The 9,145-nt window shown below is 48.6% G+C and overlaps 1 long non-coding RNA gene across 1 annotated transcript; it reads left to right on the top strand.

The window, feature by feature from the left end:
• Positions 1–1,053: 1,053 nt before the first annotated feature.
• LOC311617872 lies at positions 1,054–7,452 on the top strand. Its single transcript, XR_014794197.1, has 3 exons — positions 1,054–1,124; positions 1,563–1,734; positions 7,216–7,452. It is a non-coding gene; the product is annotated as an uncharacterized lncRNA (long non-coding RNA).
• The last annotated feature ends 1,693 nt before the right edge of the window (positions 7,453–9,145 follow it).

Raw genomic sequence — 9,145 nt, 5'->3', positions numbered from 1 at the left:
GCGTGTTTTCACTCCGGGCTGAAAAGAGGTGCCAGGCGTGTATGACGAGCTGTAAGGAAGACTGTAGATGACTTGGAAGCCATGGGGTTCTTTTTTCTTGTTGAAAAAAGAAAACTAAAAACAAGCCCTTATGTAAAGGAAGCCCCAGTTAATCCAGCAAAGCTCTGAATGCATTCCCTTTGGTACAAACTGCTTGACAAAGACCATTTGGCCCCAAGGAACCCCTGGAGGCCAGAAGCTGGAATCAACACCTCACAGAGGGCTCAGGCGGTTCAAAGCTCAGGACCTACTTAAAGCTCAGCAGACTTTCACTGGCCTTGGTCAGCATGAAACGTGCCTGATAAAGGACGCATAGGTCTTACGAGGAACACCAACACACCTCCATTGCCAGGAATAACAGTTACTGAACATTCGCAGGTGCCGGGAACCTTTCCTGATGCCGCCTCATGGACGCTCTGCTGTTTGAGGTAGGTTTCTTTGTTATTCTCCTCATTTTACGGAAGAAGACATTGGTGCTTTCTAAGGTTAGTTAAGTGCTGGAGCTTGGCTCTGATCCCAGGCCTGCTAGATGGTCCCACCTAGACAACAAGCAGTTAAAAGTCTCTGCCGGCATTTATAGGAGGCAGCTATGAATGTAATCCCCCTAACTTTAAAAATGATTTCAGAAAGCCAATCGGTATGTCCTTAGAAAGCACTAGAGATTTTATTCTGGGAAAATAATAAGCCCAACTCTGTGCTGTGCTATGATGGAGCGGGGCCCCTTTAAAAGGCAAAGACGGACCAGCAGAGACGGGCAGGCACCAATTTTCAGGGTGTCTTGCCTTTAAGGTACACCCGGTCCTTGCTTCACCCCGGGTCACTCTGAAATCCTAGAACCAATAGCCTCCGACACAAATGACTCATTGTTTCTCTGCTTCAAACCGCAGCAAGCCTACTTAGAATACAAAGCACATTTTATGAGAGAAAGCTGCCACCCCAGGCCATCACCACACATTCCGGCAGCATCCACAGGCTGGGTGAATCACAGGATTGCTTCCTGGTTGGCCAATCTCACTTTAAATGTTGTGTGAGGATAAAAGCTAGCGACAGCGCAATGAACCTCATGATTCAGTCCTCTGACACAGGTACGAGAGGGAAACCTCTGAAGGCAGAGTCCCCCAACTCCCGCCCTTTGGACCTGAAGATATATTGGGGTTCTGCCATTTCCATTCTTGCCTCCACCCTGATGAAGGGGTGCTGGGGCAACAAGAGGAGAAAGTGGGCTTCTGGGCCCCATGGAGAGACATGCCTCCTTCCTGGCTTACGTAGTGCTGCCACCAGAGGAACCGCCCCAAACTCTAGGGGTTTCAGGTGGGGAAGGACATTTCTGACTCCCGTAAGAAAGCAGGAATGTGGGAGAGATGACTATTCCTATTGTGTGGGGAGGCAGGTCGGGGAGGGGACACCACAATGGGGACACCGCCCAGCTGGTTGGCCACCTCTGGCCATTTGCCTGGCATGACATCCGTCTGCTGAGGGTGTGGCAGTCCCCTGCCAGGTCTGCAGAGCTTTGATCCTCCTAGACCCAGTTACCCCAGAGATAACTGAACAAGGAGGGGCACTGACTGCTGCCTCGTCACACTGGGTGCGTCTGGTGTCTAATTATGTATCCACGGTGGCAGGATGGAGCTGGTGGCTGGGGACGAAGTTGTCCCGTGAACCTGGATGCTGGATCTGATGTGGTAACCATTTGAGGTAATGACACTGGAGTTTCAGGGTGGTGTGTTTGGGGCTGTATGCGGCCTGGTGAGCTCTCCCTCGGGGCTTCATGGAATACCTGACAGACTCGTCCGCCTTGAGGAAGTGAGCAAACCCTAGAAGCTGCGATCTCAAGGCATTTCCTCAGTCTCAGGCCTGGGTCTGGGAAGCTCCTGCGGGGATATAACCTTTGAACTTACCTTAGTGCATGCATGTCATACTCAAAGGCTAACACAGGCCCTAGCCAGTTTGGTTCAGTGGATGGAGCTGTCTGCCTACCAACTGAAGGGTCCCAAGTTGGATCCCGGGAAAGGGCACATGCCCAAGTTGCGGGCTTGATCCCCAGTAGGGGGCGTGCAGGAGGCAACCGATCAATGATTCATCATTGATGTTTCTATCTCTCCCTTCCTTTCTGAAATCAATAAATTATATATATATATATATATATATATATATATATATATATATATATATATATACACATATATATATATATATAGGCTAACACGGGCCAAATAAACAAGGTTTAAGTTTATGTGGGCTGCAAAAAAAAAAAACAAAAAAAAATAAGAGCTTTAATTTTCTTAGAAATGTAGGTTTATTTTGAGAGACATGCTGAATACAAAAGGCTGAAATAAATGAGTAATCATTAACATTAAAATAATATAACATTTTAACAAAAATTAATCTTTTTTCTTGAACATTAACTTACCAGACACTGAATAACTGCACAAATGAATAAGCGTAACACCCATTTTTCTTGTTCTCCAAAGGCGAAATATTTCCTGTTGCACACACCAAACAAGTTAGCACAAGACTAATGACATGGCCGTCGACTGCTAAAATTTTCGCTGCTGGTATTAGTGGAGAGACATGGTACGCCTGCGCGTGTGTAAGGGAAACGAATGCAACACGATTATAGTCATCAGTCATTAGCGAACGCTGTAGTTTGTTATTCATAATTGTGTGTAATTGGATATTGTAAAAATTAAGTTACAGAGCTTTTATTAAAACGTTTCTTACATACCGTTATATTGGCTGGGCCGCAAAAATATTTGTTGTGGGCGGCATGTTTCCATCAAGTTTCAAGCCCAGTCCCCGCTGAATGCTGGGGCATCTCCACATCATCAATGGCAGAGCAGGAGTGGGGAAGGCCGGCCTCTGGGGAGGGCGGGGCTGAACTGCAGGGAGCCCTAGGGAGCTGCTGACTCTACAGCAGGAGGCGGGAAGTGGCTGGAAGTGACTGGAAGTGTCTGGAAGAAGTGGCTGGAAGTGGCTGGAAATAGGCAGGTCCCTTCAGAGGTTTGCAGAGGAGAAGGGGTCCTCTATCTACTCAAAGGAGCCCCTGTTCACAATAGAAGAGAGGTTCCTGCACGCAGCTTGCAAAGGGTTAACACCAGTTCTTCACCCGGAGGGAGTGAGTGAGCCCCGTGGAAATCTAACCACTCATCAGACAGTTTTTATCGGGCACTTCCTACATGCCAGGCCTGTGAGCCTATTTGTGACTGGATGTACATGTGCATGTCCCTGTTCCCACCAGCTTCTCAAAAGGGAGCTACACTACCCCTAAGGCGAAGACCCCGGTCCGCAGCAGGGAGGGGCTGGGTCAGATGGGGGAGGAAGTGGGTGCGAGGCGGGGAACCCAGGCACCCCCTTCTTTCTCTTGCTCACTATCCATTTCCTTTGGGAAATATAATCAAATCTTTGAAAGGCAGTGATAGCTTTCTGTCAGTCCAAATGACTGTGAGGATTCGAACACTTTGATTGCAAATCTTACTCATGGGAGCCGATAAGAAAGAAATTCTGAGATGTTCTAAATTAATTCACAGTGTCCGGAGACTGAGAGAAAGAGAAGGAACTATTAGTCTATTATAATGGCTGCAGACCGGCTAACAAGAGACTCTCACACTCCTGTTTTGCCTGTTGGAATTTTGGATTAATTTCCAGATGACTACTTCCCAAAATTATTTTAGTTAGGCCCCATCTCACGCCAGGAGTGCATCCCCCCTTGCCAGCCCTCCACTCCTACCCACTTGTTTACAAAAGGGCTTTTCAGACTGATGCCCCAGCTGACGTATAGACGTGGACTTTCTTCCTTCCTTCCTTCCTTCCTTCCTTCCTTCCTTCCTTCCTTCCTTCCTTCCTTCCTTCCTTCCTTCCTCCCTCCCTCCCTCCCTCCCTCCCTCCCTCCCCCCCCCTCCCTCCCTCCCTCCCTCCCTCTCTCTCTCTCTCTCTCTCTCTCTCTCTCTCTCTCTCTCTTTCTTTCGTTTTATTGATTTTCCACAGAGAGGAAGGGAGAGGGATAGAGAGCTAAAAACGTCAATGAGAGAGAAACATAGACCAGCTGCCTCCTGCACACCCCCCACCAGGGATGTGTCTGCAACCAATGTGCATGCCCTTGACTGGAATCGAACCTGGGACCTTTCAGTCCGCAGATCAATGCTCTATCCACTGAGCCAAACCGGTTTTGGCTAGACATGGATATTTCTTCATGAGGACTTAGCTATCCCAAAGCTGGCCCTCTCTACCTTCCCCCACCCCTTTACCTATAGCTCAGGGAAGTCCTTTCAGGCAGGTATACCTGTCTTCTCCCTCCCACCTACTTGATGTATAAAAGGCTTGCAAAACCCAGGGATGGGGACGTGCTGCCTTTTCTACGCAGCCATGCTGCTGGTGGTTTAGACCCCATGCCTAAGGATCCACCTTGGGCTAGCATTTTGGCTCGGGAAAACTTTTCTCATAAAAGACTTACAGCCGTGGAAGTTAAACATGTTTAGTTTAACAGAGCAGAGGGATGTCGTTGGGATATATAACTGGAAAGATGCTGGGCCTAGAGTCAGAAGACGTGGGTTTGAATCCTGACTCTGCCATGTATTAGTGGAGCCATTAGCATGTTATCATGAGAATGATATCTGATGCAGAAGGTTGAGTTAATCACACGCTTCAGATAACAGTAAGACCCCCATGGGTCTGTAGGCTCCACCTTAGAACCACTCGAAGGTTCATATCCCCGGGCTTGTCTTTATCAAGAATTGCATCTCCTGGTAACCTCCTTTTCCTTATGCCGCCATCTGCTCTTCACTTCTTACTTTTCCAACGTACTCTCTCCAGTCCACCAGCAATTTCTCCTAAAATCCATTGATCCTACCACTTTTTCAGGGTTCCTCACACCTCCCCATCCTCTCCTCACTTCCCTCTTTACTGGGCCCAGCTTGCCTACAAATCCCCACCCTCTCTCCATCTTCCCCCACCTGCACTTGGAGTGGCTAGAAAACAAGACACTTAGTCACCCTAACTGACCACTCACCCAAGGTGCTACCTGTGAGCCTATCCCATGCTGGCAGGCTCTAGATGACCAATTCACACCTTTTCTTTCTCTTTGAACCCCAGAGCCACTGTACTCTCAGCTGATGACATTGCTTCTTATTTCTCTGGAAAAACAGAAGTCCTGGGAAGAAAGCTTCCTAAGGCTCCCATCATTTCACTGTATGCTCCGCCTTCCTCAGAGGGACTCTCCCTGCTCCGGCCCAAGGTCAACCCTCCACCAGAGCACTTGACCCCATACCCCTCATGTCCTTCAGAACTTCACACCCTTCTCTCTTCCTTCTGCATCATCAATTTCCTCTCTCTCCTGAATTATTCAGGCCAGCTTACACTCATGGTATAACAGCTCCTAGCCTAAAAAAATAAAATCCTCCATGATTGAACCCTCGCCTCTAGTGTCTGCACCACTTCTCTGCTCCTTTAAACATTTATTTATTTGAGAGAGAGAGAGAGAGAGAGAGAGAGAGAGAGAGAGAGAGAGAGAGAGAGAGAGAGAGGAAGGAGGAGGAGGAGAGAGAAAGAGAAATCAATTTGTTGGTCTACTTACATATGCATTCATTGGATGATTCTTGTATGTGCTCTGACTGGGAATCAAACCTGTGACCTTGTTGTATAAGGACAACACTAACCAACTGAGCTACCCGGCCAGGACTTCTCTGACGCTTTTATAGCAAAATTCTTTGAAGAAGTGATCACCACTTCCTCCATTGCTCCAGTCAGGCATTCGTCCTCACATTATTGAAACTGCTCTTACCCAAGTCACCAGTGACCTCTACCTGGCCAATTTCAAGGTCAGTTCTCAAGCTGTATCTCAGTTGCCCTATCACCAGTATTTGATGTAACTGACCAAGCTCTTGCCCTTGAAATACTTTCTTCTCTGGTCTCCAGGACACTCTCTCACGTCTGCCTCCCACCATGCCTCAGTCTCCTTTCCTGCTCCCCCTCAGCCCCTCTCTCCCTCCCGCTGTGCTCTAGAATCAGCCCTCAGCCTTCTCTCTGTTCACCTAGAGAACTGGCTTCAAAAATCATCCACATTGCCGGGACCGGTTTGGCTCAGTGGTAGAGCGTTGGCCTGCGGACTGAGGGGTCCCAGGTTTGATTCCGGTCAAGGGCATGTACCATGGTTGCGGGCACATCCCCGGTAGGGGGTGTGCAAGAGGCAGCTGATCGATGATTCTCTCTCATCGATGTTTCTAGCTCTCTATCCCTCTCTCCTCCTCTCTGTGAAAAATCAATAAAATATATATATATTTTTTAAAAAAATCATCCACATTTTGCTGCTGCCCAAATTTTTTATTTCTAGCCTTAATCTCCCCCTGTATTACTGCCAAATCTATGCTATTGCCTACTCAGGATGCTGCCTGGATATCTCTCAGGCATCTCACATCTCACATGAGATCCTGGTGACCCTCCCAAACCTCTCCTTTCCGGAGTCTTTCCACTTGAGTAAAGGACATCTCTATCCTACTAGCTGCTCAGGACAAAACTTTGGAGTTCTTGGTGGTCCCTTCCTTTTTCTCAAACCCGGCATCCAGTCCGCAAATCACCTCGCCTTCACCTTCAAAAACTATCGAGGACCTGAGCACTTCTTCCCATTTCTACCCGAGCACCCCGAGGCCACAGTCTCTCTCTCCTGGATGCTAGCAACAGCTTCCTAACTCGCCTCCCTGCTTCTACCCCGGCTTCCTCTAGTCCATTCTTTACACAGAGGCCAAAGAATATTCCCCCAGTCCTCTGCTGAGATCATCAGTGGTTTCCCATCTCGTGGAGGGAAGGACCTGATGAGGCCCCACATGAGCTGACAGCCCGCCAGTTATTCTTCACATGTCTCCCCACCTACTGTGCTCCATCCAGCTGGGCTCCTGACGTTGCTTGAACAAGCCAGCCTGCTCCTGCCTATCAGACTCCGTTAGGGCTGTTTCCACTTTCTGGAATGCTCTTCCCCTAGATGAGCATGTTTGCAGTCTCCCTCTTCTTCAGATCTCAGCTCGAACATCCCCTCTTCGGGGAGTCTCCCCTTTTTCTGACGAATGGAAAGTAGCAGCCCCCTCCACAGCTCCCTAGCACCCGAAGCTATTGGATTTATGCATAGCCCTCACCATGATCTGAAATGATCTTATTTATTTGTTGTGTATTGTCTGTCTTCCCCTCCAGAATGAAAGCTGTATGGTGGCGGGAATTCTGTCTCCAGCAGCTAGCACAGTGCCTACCACAAGTTACCCCAGCTGCCATGGGAGGTGGTAAAGATTGCTCCCTGCACCAGAGCTCTGGATGAGGGGCCAGTGGTGCTGAGATCCAGCCTGATCTCTGCTCGCCGTGCTGAGGGGGACCCAACAGGTTGTCCTCTGCTATATTCCAATGCGTGTCTATGGGCTGGCTGTGGCTCTGTGATGGGTGATCAATAAAAACTCATAAAATAAATGACTGACTGATGGATGTGCAGACCATTCCTTGCTTTATTCTGTGGAACGTTTTTGCGAATTTCCTTCCTTTGGCTGTGTTTTCTTCATCGATTGTCGGGCTAATTAATATCTAATAGTTTAGTTATGAAGATTAAATGAAATAGTTCAGTAAAAAGCTGGCACAGGTATGATTTCATTTGTAGGAAATATCCAGGACAGGCACATCCATAGAGATAGAAAGCAGATTTGCTGGAGCCTGGAGTACAGGGGAAATGAGTGAGTGCTTAATGGGTAGGGGTATCCTTTTGGTGTGACAAAAATATTTTAGAACTAGATACAATGATGGTTATACAACCTTTTGAATATACTCAGTGCCACTAAATTGTGTACTAAAATGGTGAAATTTGTGTGATGTGAACTAGGTTATGTTTTATAAATACCTCAATTTTAAAAACAAACAAACAGACAAAACAGTACAGGTGTTCAATGAATACCCTTTGAATCCCACGATCTCCTTGCTTCAAAATCAAAAGCAAAATCCTAAAACTTCCTGGCTTCTCACTGTCCCATTACGGGTAGTATTCACTGATAGATCCTCTCTTCCCCCGACTGATGGATGGAGTATGATATAAACTGCACCTGCGGCCTGGACATTCCTGAGCACCTAACTGGGCACCTTATATGGACTGTACATCGAACCACCATTCAGCACCTGCCAAATACCCTAAGCCCCCGATTCCTAAGCACCTAAGTGCCGAATCATGTGCCTGATATGAAACCACCAAGCAGCGTGTGCTGAGTACCCTAAGCCCCATCCCTCCCCATTCCTCCCCTCAAAAGGCGTCCTTCTCCTCTACTAAAGCCTGTAGTCCTGGATTTCAGCCCTCTCTCTCATCTTTCATTCACTTTTCTCTTATTCATTATGTCAGAAGAAGTTATTGTTGCCGTTTTAGATGTTGGGGACTCGAAGGGGAATGCGACAGGTACAGACCCTAACCCCAGAGCTTCCAAGCTCACAAGAGGCCCCACCAAATAGAGAAAAAAGCAATGGTGGTGGTCAGGGCAAAGGGAGAGAAGCGCCAGGTCTGAGGGGGCGCCGAGTGTGGGAGGAGGAACGCAGACTAGGAGAGTAGGGGAAGGCCGTCTATATACAGAGGCACCTAACTAGGGCCCGAGTGAGGAGTAGGTCTGGGAGAAAATTAGCCTGAGAGATGATGGACACGTTGGGGGAGGGGCTGAAGGAGAGAGGGGAGAAATCAGGGGCCCCAGGAACGGGGCATGCAGAACCTGGGAGATGAGAGCGTGGTGGGTTCCAGGAGCAGAGAACAGTTTGGTGAGGCTGGAGGAGAGAGCATGAAAGGTAAGCACCAGGTGAGGTGGGAGACCTAGGAAGGAGCCATTGGGAGAGTTCAGATTCCATGTTAAAAATTCCAAGGTCCTGCAAAGTCCCCCACTTTGTAGCCACAGTTCCGGCTTGCCCCGCTTGCAACCCCTGGGCACAGCCCTTGTTGGGGTTGTGGCCCAAGGGACCCCGTGAAGTCCTGTGCCCTCATGGCTTAGCTCACGCAGTCCTTCCTCCCTCACACAGTCACCGAGAGCCTGCCCTGTGCCAGGCGCCGGCAGCCCGGAGACTGTTAAAACCTGGCTCCACCCTAAAGAGCTGCTGGGTTAATGGGGAGGCA

This window comes from Pipistrellus hanaki (genome assembly GCF_964339955.1).
Source record: "Pipistrellus hanaki genome assembly, chromosome: 2".
NCBI lineage: Eukaryota > Metazoa > Chordata > Mammalia > Chiroptera > Vespertilionidae > Pipistrellus > Pipistrellus hanaki.
This window is presented reverse-complemented; position numbering and strand designations above follow the sequence as displayed.